Source organism: Crocuta crocuta, unplaced genomic scaffold (genome assembly GCF_008692635.1).
Source record: "Crocuta crocuta isolate KB4526 unplaced genomic scaffold, BGI_CrCroc_1.0 scaffold243, whole genome shotgun sequence".
NCBI lineage: Eukaryota > Metazoa > Chordata > Mammalia > Carnivora > Hyaenidae > Crocuta > Crocuta crocuta.
The window spans coordinates 2086655-2097919 of record NW_027529596.1 but is presented as its reverse complement, the minus strand read 5'-3'; the positions used below and the strand labels follow the sequence as shown (position 1 = coordinate 2097919).

General features: G+C 51.8%; 1 protein-coding gene and 1 non-coding gene across 2 annotated transcripts in view; one reads left to right on the top strand and one right to left on the bottom strand.

Moving 5' to 3' along the window:
- Positions 1-11265, bottom strand: part of CD247 (CD247 molecule) — a 66985-nt gene that overhangs the window by 41411 nt on the left and 14309 nt on the right. The window lies entirely within an intron of this gene.
- TRNAQ-UUG (transfer RNA glutamine (anticodon UUG)) lies at positions 3596-3680 on the top strand. Its single transcript has one exon. It is a non-coding gene; the product is annotated as a tRNA-Gln (tRNA).

Here is an 11265-nt window from a genome sequence, read left to right as displayed (position 1 = left end):
GTGGGACCCCCCCCCCCCAGGGATGAGAGAAGCAAAACTGGGCTGTTCCCCAGAGGTTCCGTTTGCCCAGAACACAATACAGCAGAGACGCAGGGACACAAACCCAGAGTGACCCCGACAGGGACCTGGGCCTCCTTACCAAGACCTAGAAAATGTGATGTGACCCCCAGGAGAGGCCGGCGGTTTCCCCACCCATTGGTTTTCAGGGAGCAGGAGCCCATCAAGAAACAGAATAACGGGGGCCCCTGGGGGCTCAGTCGGTCCAGCGACCGACTTCGGCTCAGGTCACGATCTCACAGCTCGTGAGTTCGAGCCCCGCGTCGGGCTCTGTGCTGACAGCTCGGAGCCTGGAGCTGCTTCAGATTCTCTCCATCTCTCTGCCCCTCCCCCGCTTGCACTCTGTCTCTGTCTCTCTCGGATATAAAATAAAACGTAAAAAAAAAAAAAGAAATGGAAAATAACAAGTGTTGGCGAGGATGTGGAGAAGACTGAAGGCTACGCACTGCCCATGGGAACGTCAACTGGTGCAGTCACTGTGGACACAGCCTGGAGCTTCCTGAGAAAACGAGAACTGGGTCTGCCCTGGGACCCAGCAGCCCTGCCTTGAGGGATGCGCCCAGAAGAGCTGAAGGCAGGTCCCGAGGGGACGTGTACACCCATGTTTCCAACAGCATCATTCGCACCGGCCAGAAGGAGGCGGCGGCACTACAGGGCCGAGCAGAGCCCGCTACCCAGCCAGTGGGGTGTCGCTCAGCCTCAAAGGAAGGGAATCCTGACCGAGCCACAGCATGGATGAACCCCGAGGATGCACCGCGAAGTGAACTAAACCAGAACCTCACATTCCCCCTGCGTGAGGCACCGAGAGTCGGCAACTTCACGGAAACAGAGCAGAACGGGGCTCGTGGGGGCGGCGGGCCTGGGGGAGCGGGTCGGGGGGCTTGTGTTTCCCAGTATAGGGTTTCAGTTTTGCAAGATGAAAAGGGCTCAGTATCTGGACATTAGCAGTGGTTGCACAACAAAATAATGCGCTTAATGTCACTAAGCGTGCGCTTAGAAGTTATTAAGATGGTAAATGTTATGGGCTTTTTTTTTTAAACCACAATAAAAACATCGGTGGCGCAGGGGGGATTAAAATTGTAATTTGCTATTGCAACAATCTGAAGCAGGGGCGCCCGGGTGGCTCAGCCGGTTAAGCGTCTGACTTCGGCTCAGGTCATGATCTCCTGGTTCGTGCTCTGTCTCTGTCTCTCTCTCAAAAAATGAATAAACATTAAAAAAAGTAATAAAAAAGAAAATACATGAAAAATAAACAACAATCGTCTGAGGCATGAAGGCTGTGCTGTCAGTTTTCTGAATGTGCTCATCTGTGAGGGAGGCGGATGGACAGAGGGGAACAGCTGCTTGTGGACGGAAAGGTTTAACCCTTGCAGCACCGCGGAAAGCAGGGGCCTTCGCTGCTGTGCAAGTCTTCCCCACTTGGCCCTTACTTACTTCCGTGAGTCCAACATCCTCCCCTGGCTTCAGAGATGAAAGTGAGCCCTGGCTTATAAAAGTTAGACGCTCGTGTGTGCACAGCGAAAACTAAACTGAAAGCAGCAGGCTGGCAAGGTCCGTGCAGCCTCCCACCCAGCAAGGAGGGGAATTTTCCTCTCCAAGCGTAGGCTGTCTTCGGCTCCTAGTCACAAACAACCTCCCCGGCCCGGGCTAGCCCCGGGGTGGGGGGACACCCTGCTCCCCTAAACCTCCTTCTTGAACGAACAGTTCCCCCCAGTAGGAGGTGAGAAACCACTCAGTTCCATCTCAAAGGAACCCCTCTCGCAGGGTCGAGGGCACCGTGGGTCATATCACAGCAGCCATGTGAGATAGGTGTTATTGTGCCCATTTTATAGACGGGAATGCTGAGGCTTAGAGAGATTAAGTAACTTGTCCAAGGCCACACAGCTAGAATGGGGCCGAGCAGGGATTTGAATCCTGACAGTCTGCCCTCAAAGCTCAGGCTTGTCATTGTGTTGCTGTAATTTTTTTTTAAATTTAAATGTTTATTTATTTTTCATAGAGAGAGAAAGCACAGGGGAGGGGCAGACAAAGAGGGAGACACAGAATCGCAAGCAGACTCCAGGCTCCGAGTTGTCAGCACAGAGCCCGACGCGGGGCTCAAACCCACGGACTGTGAGGTCATGACCTCAGCTGAAGCCGCTTCACCGACTGAGCCCCCCCAGGCGCCCCTGTGCTGTTAAATTTTTTTTGCGAATTCTCTTCCCTCCTCTTGTCATCCCTCTTCCACAGATTCCTTTTTCCATTTTTCTTCCTAAAGGCAGTAAGTCTGATCATAACGGTGTCATCAGAAAATGGGGGGAAGTTTGCCCGATAAGGACAGAAGGCAGCCAGGCTCCAGCTCATGACATGAACGTAGATGTATTTCATGCCTGCCTTTTCCAGAAGAGCCGAGTTCCAGTGCTAGACGGAAACTCGCCCATTAGCTCCGTCCAAACCTCCCGGATGTACAGAAGGCAATAGGGTCCGAGACACGGGGGGAAGTGCTTACGGTGGCGTGGCTGGCTCGCGGCGGAGCCCAGCCCCGAAGGTGGCTGCCTGATGCCGAGACTCTGTTCTAGAGGCTTTCTCCATTGACGGGTGTCCGCTAGGCTTACTTCTATGGAATCAGTAACTCATCTGGAATTTTCCGAGCACTTGTCCTGCTCAGGCCGTGAATCGGTAACCCTACCAGAAAGCTCTTACTTCTGCCGAATCGGGGTCTGCAGTCGGGGCCCGGACACTCTCTCTGGGGCTCAGCGGTGAGGGCCCTAGGGGCTGAGAAACGAGGATGTGGCTAGGACTGTCACGGGTGATCTGGGCTGAGCCTCCCCAGGGCTGTTAGGGGCAGGGCGAGCAGGGAGACGCCAGTGGGTCAGGGGTGACTGGTCGGGGCGGGGAGGCGCCGGGGTGGGGGGTGGGGAAATAAAACAGGCTTTCTGGAGAGCCGTTCGCTCTGCGTTTTTGCATACACCGGCCATCACGCTGGAGTCCCCGGGGCCATCTCAGCAAAGCCTCTGCCGACCATTTAGGGGTTGGTTTTGTCTTTTCTGAAAGGGTCAGGTGGTCTCCTTCTGCGTGGGCAATGGCCGGGTACTTGGAATATTCTAGAAACTGTTGGGTTGGCTGAAGGAGTTGGAGTTCAACAAATACAGCGGGTCCTCCACACCAGGGTGAGCGGGAACTTGGAGAAATCGCGTAGCCCACTGGGCCCCAGCGGGCCCACCTACGACATGGGATGATTTTGTCACCTGTTGCCTCCTCAGGTCTGCTGTCAGGGTCACATGAGCGATGGGTGGGGAGGTAGTAACTGGGAAAAGCACGATTTTAGCAGGTGTGGTGGGCTTGCTCTACATCCCCCACATCACTGGATTGTTATAAGGGTCATGAAGATAAGATTAGGGTCATGATCAAGACAAGATCATGAACCATGCGTTTCCTCAGAGGACAGGAGTTTTGCCTTGCATTTTGGATCTCCTAGGGGGCCCAGATACAGAGAAATATTAAAGCAATGGGTGTCGAGCGTGAAGATCTTGTCAAAAATCAAATATGAGGAGGGGGCGCCTGGGTGGCTCAGTCGGTTGAGCATCTGACTTTGGCTCAGGTCATGATCTCACGGTTCGTGGGTTCGAGCCCCGCGTCGGGCTCTGTGCTGACAGCTCGGAGCCTGGAGCTGCTTCCGAGTCTGTGTCTCCCTCTCTCTCTGCCCCTCCCCTGCTCACACTCTGTCTCTGTCTCTATCTCTGTTTGTCTCTCTTCCTCTCAAAAATACATATTTTTAAAAAATCAAATACAAGGGGCAAGGCGATGATCCACAACAGATCTCGTACTCATTGGATTCTAACGCTGGAGGGAAGTTAGAGACTGATTCCAAGGCCGTTTTCTAGAACAAAGAAGTCTGGGGTGCAGAGAGGGCGAATGGCTTGCCCCAGTGGGGCTGAAACCCAGCTCTCGTCCACTCGGTTCCTGTGCCCCTGCGCAGTGGGGGAGGGGGGCTCCACACATACAGTGGGGGGCAGAGGAGGACGGAGGCCCAGGGACCACCTGCAAGATTTCAGTGGACTTTTCATGCTGCCGTAGACAGACTTGCAAAGTCCAGTGAGAGAGAAAGTTTCCAACAACGACAGCGGTCAGGATTGCAGGTGGATCCAGGCGGGCTATTTGCCAGCCGCGTGGTCTCTCTGAGCCTATGCTTCTTCATCTGTAAAATGGGGATATTCAGGCCTTTGGAGCGACACAATGGCAACTCTGGATCGGGGGGCCTGGCCTCCAGCCCAGCACTGGCTAAGCGCTCATTAGATGCCGGAAGTCAACCAGCTCAGTGTTCGGCACACAAGAGCTCAATAGTTATTTGTTGAACAAATAACACTGTCTAAGTGATACTTCTGTTCTCATTCCCCCTCAGTACGCTCCAGCCCAGCTGCTAGAGCGGCCACGCGAAGACACAAAATTGCATCTCTTTGTGCCTCCAAGTCCTCGACTTCCATCTCATTGGGTGTGAAGTGTCCTCAAGCCCATAAGCAAGCGTCACCCTCGTTGCAGTCCCAGCTGGCACCCAGTATCTCTGACCCCCACACCCCACTGGCCTTCCCTCACTTGGCCCACCTCTCCCCGGCTCCAGAAACATGCCAGGCTTTTCCCGGATGGCCACTCACTTCCTTCTGGGGTGGACTCTCGGGTCCCCTTCGGAGCAGGGTCATCCCTGCACACCCTACGTCCGGCCACCCCTCTACTGCCCCGCTGGCCCTTCCTATGCCCCTTCCCTGTGTTCTCTTTCTCCTGAGCACCACTCACCACCATGCTATACGTCAGCCACTTACTTTGGCCATTGCCTGACTCCATCTTTAAAATATTAGCTCTGTGAGGTCTAGGATTTTTTTTTGTTGTCGTTCATGGTTGTTCCCAAAGCACCTAGAACTGTTCTTGACACATAATAGATACTCAATGGATATTTGTTGAATAGATCAATTAATGAATAACATTCATGGTGGGTTTTGATTTTGTTTTTCACGGCAAGAAGCGTGGAATAAAGCAGAGAGTGAGTAGGTAGGGAGTTTTTCATCACATAAGTGTTTCCAACCATCTGGATTTCCACCCCACCCTACCCCCCGCCAAGGCTCTGTTAAGTGACACCTATGATGACCCTGAACTCACCTCCCATTCTCGGACTGCTGTGCCTACTTGGGGCTGCCTGTGCTGAGCAGGACCACGGGCGCCCTGAGCGCCATCCCAACCCCCCTCCAAGCCTCCCTCCCCACCCCCGCGGTTAGCACTTGGGTCCGCCTGGCTACGGGTCTGCTCAAAAGCAATAGCTCACCACCGAATCCTGTAATGATGAGATTTTGCACCACTTTGGCCTTGAGGGCTGCTCTACCCTCCCTCCGCACAGTGTCGCCTGCCTCCCTCTGCGAGGTAGGGCAGGGGACAGGGAGACGGAGGGGCAGCTGGAGCTCCGGGGTGCTGGGCTGGGGGAGAAATGCGCCGGGCTGACGCTCAGGGCCTCCTGTGAGTGGGGCTGAGAGGCGGACACAGGGCGGGAGGCAGCGAAACACAGCCAGGGACCAGCCCGTCTAAATGGGGACCGAGCTGGTTGGAAGGCTGAGATATGGCGACTGTTTCCAAACGGCCTCTCTGCCTTCCCGAGAGATGCCTATGCAGGAGAGCTCTGTGTCCTCTGTGGCCCTCGTCACCATCAAGCCTTGGACTTGACCGCCATGACCGCAAGTGGTCCTGAACTCCGTGCTCCGGGAGCAGCTGGGAGGGGTGTGGTGTGTACCACATCCCACGTGAGACCTCCATGGGGGGCGGGGAGGTAGGACGCTTCACGAAGGAGATGGCGATGCCGGCCGCGACGGCACCGGAGTTCGACCCCAGGGAGCAGCGACATTGGCAGTGAGGAGAGACTTGGTGATTCCACTGCCAGGAATTTATTCCAAGGAAATAACCCCAACTGCGGACACGGATGGACGCAGAGGAATGTCCACAACAGCACCATCATGAGGGGTCACAACGTGAAGCCACCTAAATGCCCAGCCATAGGCAGTGGCAGAATAAAATGTGGCGTGCGATAGGCAGAGAAGCATTTAACAACGGGGAAAGATGGCCACGATTTATTGTTAAGTGAAAAACACAGCTACAAAACTAAATGCACATATTCAAACCCCGAAGCCTAGTCACCAGCACACTAACGAGTCTGGGTGGCAAACATTTTAAAAAAGATTTTTGTTTTTTCTTTGGTCTTTTCCATATTTTCCAAGTTTCCCACAATGAGCTTTGACCCTGTCATCATTAAAATATAAAAAACATTTTCTTGTAAAGTGTGTGCACTTTAGGTTCTAAAAGCAAAAACTAAAATCCATCCCAACTTTAAATAGAATAGGCAGTGACATGGCAGACTTCCAGGTCATGTTTTGCATATTTCTCATTTTCTTTAGGGCGGGGGGGGACGTTCTTGGTGGTAAATGACTACTTTTAGGAACAGCATTAAATAAATAAGGACAAGAAGATTGTCAGTGTTGCTGGTATTTGCTTTGGAATCAAATCTCTTTGAATACCTGCTATCCCGGAAGTCAGAATTAAATTAGTCCATGGAAGGGGCTGCCCGAGTGGCTCAGTCTCTTGATTTTGATTCAGGTCTCATGGTTCGTGGGGTTGAGCCCCGTGTCAGGCTCTGCACTGTCAATGGGGAGCCTGCTTGGGATTCTTTCTTTCTCGCTGTCTCCACCGCCCCCCTCCCCCCGACCCGTGTGCTCTCTTCCTCTCTCAAAATAAGTAAATAAACTTAAAAAAGAATTAAAAAAAGAATGCCTGGGCAGCTCAGTTGGTTAAGCGTCCAGCTTTGGGGTTCAGGTCATGATCTCACGGTTCATGAGTTCGAGCCCCGCGTCGGGCTCTGTGCTGACAGCTCGGAGCCTGGAGCCTGCTTTGGATTCTGTGTGTCCCTCTCTTTCTGTCTTTCCCCCACTCATTCTCACTCTCTCTCTCTCTCAAAAATAAATAAACATAAGAAAAAAGGCACGAGTATGAGGGAAATAGCCTGGCACAGCAAGAGCACCGGACTGAGAGTGAGTCCTGAGTTGCAGATCCAGAATCACCAACTCTCACCTGGAACTAACTCAGAAGCCCCCATTTAAGGAGCACCCCCTCCACCCACGAGCTGACGTGCACCTGCAGCATCTTTCTGGGCCGCCACCAGCCTCACGACTGCCACCCCTTTTCTCAGGGCTCCTTTCCTGGTGAAATAGCGAAGGGGACATAGGAGATCCTTTACCAAGCAGAGACCCCATGATGCAGAAGGGGAAGAGAGATTGTTCCAGAAAAGCCTCCTTCATTGTTTACTCAGGGCTGGCCTGGCCTGTATCCTCCTGAGGACCAGGCAGCTCTCGGTCGTCGCTCCTGCCCTTCAGCCCCTCCTCAGGCCTCGCCAAAGGCAGCAGCTACTGCGCTGCCCCAAAGAGCTGCCTTCCCGTCCGCCATCTGTTCATATTTCTGTCACTCTGTGCCTCATAACTTTGGTTGGTGACACCCCAGGACAGATCCGCTACAAAATGAACAGTGCTTTGGCATCTGTCTACACGAGTCCACATCTTCCCAAGCCCCCATTTTGGAATGTCCAGGTCCCCCAAGAGTCGGAGGAGCACGGACGTCGGGGTGAGGCCAGGTGCAGGGGGCCTTGAGGGGCTGGGGAGAGCACCTGCCTCGGGGGTCCTCAGACGACCCTTGAGGTCAGACGCAGACAGACATGGCTTCTGGCATTTCCACAGAGATGCCACAGGCACTCGGTTTGGCCTTTCTACTCGTCTGTTCAGGTATTTGTTTATTTTTTATTTATAGTCACAGAAAACATTTATTAGAGTGCTACTATGCGCCTAACCTCATCTGGGCTAGGTAACGCCTTATCTTCAATTCTCCCAGCAACCTTCAAGGTAGGCAGAGTTATCTTCATTTTCTAAAAGAGAAGGTAGTTTCAGAGAGGTCGAGTCTCTCGCCTAACGTCACACAGGCAAGTGGTGCTGAAGCCAGAATTTCAGCTTAGGGCTGGTTGCCTCATAAATCTACCCTCCCACTTGCTACTGACACCGACCTGCCTCCACCCACCACCTAGCTGGAAATGCGGATGGACGATGAAGGAGTCACCTACCAACGGTGGATACCCAATGTCAAGTGATGGGCTTTCATGGTTTACGGCTGTGCCCCTTGGGAAGAGCCATTCCAAAAGCCATGCTCACAGGGCGTCCCTGAACCCATTTTTTTTTTTTTTTATATCTTTTAATGTTTTATTTCTAGGAGGGAGAGAGAGAGAGAGAGAGAGAGACAGCGTGAGCAGGGGAGGGTCAGAGAGAGAGGGAATCACAGACTCCAAAACAGGCTCCAGGCTCCGAGCTGGCAGTCAGCACAGAGCCCGACGCGGGGCTCGAACCCACGAACCGTGAGATCATGACCTAAGCGAAAGTCGGACGCTTAACCGACTAAGCCACCCAGGCGCCCCTGAACCCATTTTTTCAACTACTGTTGGGGAAGCGGCTAGCAATGGGTTAAGTGCCCGCCTCCTGTGCTGGTCAACTCAACGGCCAAAATGAAGTCAGACTGGATTGTCCACCATAGCTTAACCCATCACCGAGTGATGACACACAAAAATTACGACCTCAGTCCCTGGCTCTCAACCAGGGACAGATTTTACCCCCTGGAATATTGACAGTATCAGAAGACGTTTTGGGTTGGTGCTATGAGAATCTAGTTAGAGGTCAGGGGCGTCTACAATGCCCAGGACAGCCCCCCCGGGCAGAGACCCTTCTGACCCCAAATGTGCAGAGAAATCCTGCTGCGAGTGCTCAGTCCAAAGGGATTTGACACAATAGGAGACTAAGTAGATCTCAGAAAGAGAAAGTGGGAAGTTGTCGGTAGGGTGAGCTGTGACTAGGGGAGTCCACGTCCTAATAGGCCAGTCAGTGGGCGTTGTGTACTTTTTCCAGTCTGTCTTATTCAAGAGTGATCTGTGGAATTTACTTAGCTTTTCTTTGGGTTAAAATCAGGAGTGGAAAATTTAGCCTCTAGGAGGAAAGTAAACAGAAAATGAAAACTATGTGTAATAATGGAAGCTCGTGTGCAAATTTTAGTGGCGCATATTCTCTCTATATAAGGTTCCTTGCCCCCCGGCACGTCACCCCTCCGGGCCATGGGTATATACATACATGACCCACCCACGTGAACTCATAGGAGGAGAGCCTGGGTTTGGGTCCAGAAGAATGGGATTCAAAGTCCAAATCTACCAATAATTATCTTGAACAAATCACCTTCTTTAAGCTTCAGCTTCTCTACCAGTAAGAGCGGGCTCTGCCTGCCCATCCCACAGGGCTGTGGGTTTTTCATGAAGTAATTCACATAAAAGCATTTGGCCAAACTACCAAGTATGACTGAATCGTTCACATGATCACGCGCCCACAGAGGGCTTCTCCTTCAAGAGCTGCATGGACTCTGTATCCCACTTCCCCCCCGTGATCACTGCCTATGTTGGTTTCTCCAGGGTGATATTCTACCTCCCATGCCACACTGGAGAATACTCTCTATAGCATGAAATGAAACATTGGGCTCGACTGATTTTACTCCTGTCCCAAAGGAGAGTAGACAATACCTCCAGTTACGAGAAGGCTCGGACGATCAGGCAGACAACATTTATGATACAGCTTTCTGGTCTCCAAGGGACACAATCTTGACGTCACACAATGCTTTAGGGTCCCCCAGTGATTCTTCCCACTTTGAGCCAAACTCTATTGGTCTTTAATTCTTGTCTGCTTCTGTCTTTCCTTAAGCAATAGGACGCTGGATTTTTACTTCCAAACTCAACACAATTTCAAGGACTGTAAAAAGTTTAAAATAGCACATGCCACCCTTTCGTTACAGCCCGAGCTTCTGGCGTGAATTAGAGAGGTGGCCTCTACGTGTCCGTGTGTTGTTAGTGAACTTTTATCTGATGATCTCGAAGCACTTGTAGCGATTCTGACACACATGGTTTCTCATAACTGCTCGCCTTTCCTGCCTGTAAAAGCTTGTTACACAGAGCAGAATTATTTTGAGCCACATGTTGTGATGTGCTGAGTTCCTGAGAATAGAGGCTCCTGTGACTAAACTCTCCACCAACAGAACAGAACAAATCAGAGAAGAATAACAAATGCTTTTATCATCCGGGCTGGCCGAATCACTTTGGGTTTTCCATTTCACATAAGTGAGAGGGTATCGGCCTTGAAGATGTGTGCTGTTTTTGTTGATAAGCGTGGTACCTAGGCTTGAAGCCAACCACCCACTGCAGCTGTGCGGCTGCCTACGGAGGCCACTTCAGATGTCTCCCTGCTGCTGCAGGATGGGCACATGCAGGGGGGGCAGGCCTTTACCGATGGGGTCTCCTTTCAGACCCAGAGACGGAAAACCGGGCATAAGAAGTAGTGAAGGTAGGTTTGGACCCAAGCATCTGACTTCTGATCATTGCTCTTAACCAGGGGTTGGCAAAGTATGGCCTGTGGCCAGATCTGAGTGGCTGTGTGTTCTATAAATAAAGTTTTACTGGCACATCGCCATGCTCGTTGTTTTACACATTGTCCATGGCCGCTTTTGTGCGATGCTAGCAGACTTGAGCAGTTGTGAAAAAGACCACATGGCCTGTAACGGCTAAGATGTTTACTATCTGGTCCTTTGGAGAAAAAGTGTGCTGACCACTGCTTGACCCTGGGTTTCATCTGTGGGACCTCAGTGGTACATACTTCAGGCATATAGGGAGCACAAAGAAACAAATGTCACAATCCTTGTCTCAAGAAAACTTCCATTGGAAAAGCAAAGTGTAACCACATGAAAATGAATTAATACAAGAGTCAGATGACGACACGAGTCAGCAATCAAGGAAGAGCACAGTGCAGCAATCTTATGAGCTGGTGTGTATCAGGCACTTATGTCCTGGGCACCAAGCCCAGTCCTTGTCATGAGTTATAGGGCTGGTTCCTCACAAAAGAAACCCTTTGAGGTAAATATCATTACCCACATCACACAAATGAAGAGTCGCAGATCCAGAGAGCCTTTATTTGCCCCAAAGACATACAGCTAAAAAGCAGTGAAGGTAGAGTTTGAACCCAGAAATTAGACCCAGCCATGTATGAAGAACCCAAGCCCTTCTCCATCAGCTGAGTGGGCAGACGGTGAACACCTCCAGAGTCCAGGGAAGGAAGGGATATTGCAGGCTGGGGG